The following is a 4384-nucleotide window of genomic DNA, read 5'->3' on the forward strand; positions in this document are numbered from 1 at the left end:
AAACAGACCGTAACGAACAGGCCTCCTTTCATTCCCTCGCTCCCTTACTGTCAACACAGAGGCCGCGTCCGAGGTTCGCTGTCACGGGTTTCACTCGCCGGTAGGTTTTTCTCCTCGTGAATAATAACCAATGTGCCTAGGTTTCTGTTGTCCCCAGGATGTAAGTGCAGCAGTGTGTAGCCTGCTTCTCTAGCCTATATTTTACGTCAGTGTATACATCTTACTCTGTCTTTCCTTCTCTCTAGTCCGACGTTGTTCTGATTATTTGTATTTCATTATGTTTCCCGTTGGCCTCCACGGAGCATTATGCGATGAAGAAGAATGCAGGTTATTCATAAAGAATGTAATGAGGTGTCGAAGTGACCACCTCTAGGCATGTAGCTCTTCCTCCCTCTAGGAATCCCTAAATAGTCTATTCACTACAGTTTCTGAGAATGACACGACCAGGTCAAGTCATCAGAATATCATTAGGCCCTTGATACACACTACCCCAGAGCTCTCGAAAGGAAATGGGGGGTGCGGTTGAAACAGGAGATAAGTCCCTGAACGCTCAATTATCCCTCCATACACCGGCGAAAGGGCTGGGTCATTAGGGGTTTGGGGGTGTCACCTGCGGTTTACCCTTTGCCTTCTTTCTCTCACCAGCCCCTTGGTTCTGTGCCAGGGCTTCTACACTGTACCACGGACATGGAGTAGGTGCTCAGTACCATCTTGTCCATGGAGCAGGGACGAAGAGCTGGGAAGAAAGAAGGGGTACGAGGCACCATCCGAGCCTCAGTGGCTACTTGGTTTGCTGCGAGACCAGCCCGCCCTTTGGAAACTTCAGCCCACAGTGCATTTTGGGCCAAAAAAGTTTCATATGGCTTGTCCCATGAGTGGCGTGCCAACATCATTATCATATCTTGGAATTGGGACAGGGAGAGTGACCACTTCCTTCCTCTAGCCAGGACCCCTGAGCTCACATTCTGAGATGTATTGCAAATTGGACAATTTTTAGTTTTACATTTTTTCATTATAAAAGGTCCCAGAAGCACAAGTATCTTTCATGACGGCCTATGAGAAATAAACTGTGGTTCAGGGAGACGGTTTGGACTGTGGCAGGACACGACGGGGCGAGAACGGGGTTTCCTAACCTGTAATGAAGGGCATGAGTGGGTCCTCCTGACTCCTGCCAGGCCTCGTTCTCCCTTCCAAAGACAGAACCCTATTGTCTGTCCACTCACCGATTCCCCAGCTAACGGGGAAGCATTCCCTGCCAGGTACTGCATTCCCAGGGCCTAGAGTGTGGGGCACTCATTAGAAACCTCAGGAGAGTTCAGGGAATAAATAACTGAACAGATGGATGAATGTCCTATGCTGCCCATTAAAAGATAAACCACGGGAAGGCAGGGATGTGTCTTACTGATCTGCAACTTTCTAGCAGTGTCTAGGACCCAGCATAGGCCTTTGATAAGTGTTTATTAAATGAACAATTTGTGGGTGGGCGGATGGATGGGTGGATGCACGCATGAGGGATGGATGGATAGATGGATGGATGGGTGATGGACGGATGGATGGATGCATGCCTGCGTGCGTGCGTGCGTGCGTGCGTGTGTGCGTGCGTGTGCTATGCGTTAGGGTTTGGCAGAGGATTCCTACGTCAGGTGGGGCTGTACACCAGATGACCTTTAAGGGTCCCAGCCAACTTATTTCTGCTCCCCATGGGCTTCGGTGCACTTTTCGAACATCAATGTGTTTTCTCATGTCATGCTGTTTCTCCCTCACCTGTCCTCATCTTCCTCGTGAGCCTTCACTCATCTCTCAAGGAGCCACAGGCTTTCCCTAGTCGTCCCTCTCTCCGGCTGATTGGCTGCTCCCACTTCCAGGCCCCTCACCGCCCACGTTGCCCTGTCCTGCAGTCTCTTTTTCATGATGAACCAGGAGCTCCTTGAGAGCAAGAACCAGGCCCAGGGCGTCCCTGTGTGTCCAGGCCTGACACCCAGCTCAGCCTTCACTTTGGGAATTAAATAGATTTCTGAGCTTAACCTGTTTGGACATCTTTAGAGCATCCAAGATGGTCTGTAACCAAAATCCTATAAAATCATTTTGATGACACAGTGCAGGCAATTAGTGACCAAGACTTCACCTATATGCGAGAAAGTCAGAATTTTCATCCTCCCTGGTTTGAAAGTTACATGAGATTTCATTACACGTTTCATCGCACTAACAATTTTTTAAAAGTGCTACTCATCTCCTTTTATCTCTAAAGCACAAGCTTTAATTGCTGAACTTACAGCTCAGGAGTGAGAGATTCAGCAGCCTGATTGGGGCCCCTCGGGCAGCATGGAGACCCTGTGACTTGCAAGGTGGCTGCCCGGAGACTCCAAGTTACAATCAGCAGAAGTTTTCTGTTTGAGAACCCATGCCCACCCAGCTTTCGTGATCCAAATAGGGAGCATTTCTAACATTAACGTTACTCTGTGTGCACGCCGCCCTCCCGCCAGGAAGACTGAGCCCTCCCAGATCACCCCGTCTGTTATACAGATGGGGAAACTGAGGGTCTGAAGAGGGAAAAGACTTACGCGAAGTCACAGAGCTACCGACGTGACCCCGGTGAGAACGGAGCCAAGCCGCTGTTTTCCCAGCTCGTAATCCTCACACGTGGCCTTCTTAGAAGGGCCGAAGGAAGGGATAGGCCGTAAGTGTGAATGACAGGCATTTCACTAGTGTTAACACACCCGTCCCCAGCCATTTGGGGGCACTCAATCTAGGTATCTGTTCCCCAGCCCTAAGATGGAGAATTTTCCCCAAACGAGTGCATCCCCATGGGTCCCAGTCCAAAAGCAGCTGGTCATTTCAATTCTGCTGTTCGCACAGTTTTCTGGGTGGGAGAAAACACAAAGCCTCAGACACCTGCCTCTGAAAGCCAGCAGGGAAAGACGGGGGGCCGGGACCTTCGGAAGAGAGGCTTCCTCGCTGGGGATTCGTATTCCGTAGAAAGCGGGACAGGTCTTCTCGGATGGCTACCAACTCCACGGCTGGGGCCAGAGTGCAAATCCCACGGCTTCTCCTCCGGTGGCTAGACATGGCCTTGGGAGAATGGTGACTCGTTTGTGGGTGACGACAGGAAGCGGAGGAACACGCTGCCCTTGTTTCTTCTACCAGCGCTGCGGGCAGAACCCACAAAACGTCTTAGCAAGCACGGTTTGGTGTTCTCATTTTTTATGCAAAGTCTCCTTGCAAAGGTTCTAGGCTGCCTAGCTAGGTCCCTAGTTCATGGTGGGTGCCCAGTGAGTTTACAGACCTGAGTGGAGTGTGCTTTGTGCCTTTAAGGGCAGGAAACATAGAATCTGGTGGGTGTTTGACTCCGTTTCACTCGAGGGTGGCTGTGACTGTCAGTCACAAGGAGGACGACAAAGCTACCTTCGTGCCTACCTGGCGAAACCCTGCAGAACCTGCCTTCTTCCTTCTCCTTCCCATCGGCCATCTGGGCCCGGACCAGGACAAGACCAGGTTGACGCCTAATTCCTTCTGAACGACCTTGCTTCCTCTCCTGGACTGGTGACCTTATTCCCACAGAAAGTTTCCTCAAACCTGTCAACATCCAGCACATGGGGAAGGAAGAGAGTCCATCTGAGTGACTTGTTAAAACACACGATGGTCAGTGATGCTATCGGAGGAACCCAAGGGGCCCCGACCAGGGGCACAGGGCCATTTACAGGCCTCCGTCTCCCTCATTTGTGACCCCTCGATGCCACACCCAGTGGCTCTCACTGGGTGTTCCGGAAATGTTAGCTGCTTGGTCTCTCTCTCAGATAAGCACGTTTCTTTTAAACCACTATCTGCAGACTTGGCTATAAATGGGAATCGACTGGATCTCTTTAAAAAATACTGGTGCCTGAATGCCACCTCCAGACGTCCTGGCAGAAATCGGTCTGGGGTGGGGCCTGGGCACCGAGCTCTTCAAAGGCTCCCTGGTGGCCGCAAGGTGCAGCCAGCACTGAGAGCCACCGTTCCACGCCGTGCCGGTCCACGGGCGTAGTAGATAAAGAGAACCGTCGGTCTCTTGCGCCATTCCTTCTGGTCTTCCCAGATGCGGGTATGAGGGTTCGGGGCAGGAGGAAAACGGAGAAAGACCTCTAATTCGCCCTGGGAAATAAACTGTCCATTCCCCACCCTTAAAAGACACAGAAAAGGACAAGGTTTGGAGATCAAGTTAAATGTCCAATTTATTTTTATAACTCGAAACCAGAACAAACTTGGTTTTGAACAAGCATACAAATGAAATGGCATGACACATGCCGAACTCAGCATCGTGACATTAAGGGAAAAAAGAGGCCCAAACTCTTGTACAGAGAATGAAAGGAACAATAAATATTTTACTAAGCCATACTGAAATGACCGC

This window comes from Rousettus aegyptiacus, unplaced genomic scaffold (genome assembly GCF_014176215.1).
Source record: "Rousettus aegyptiacus isolate mRouAeg1 unplaced genomic scaffold, mRouAeg1.p scaffold_m13_p_3, whole genome shotgun sequence".
Classification (NCBI taxonomy): Eukaryota; Metazoa; Chordata; class Mammalia; order Chiroptera; family Pteropodidae; genus Rousettus; species Rousettus aegyptiacus.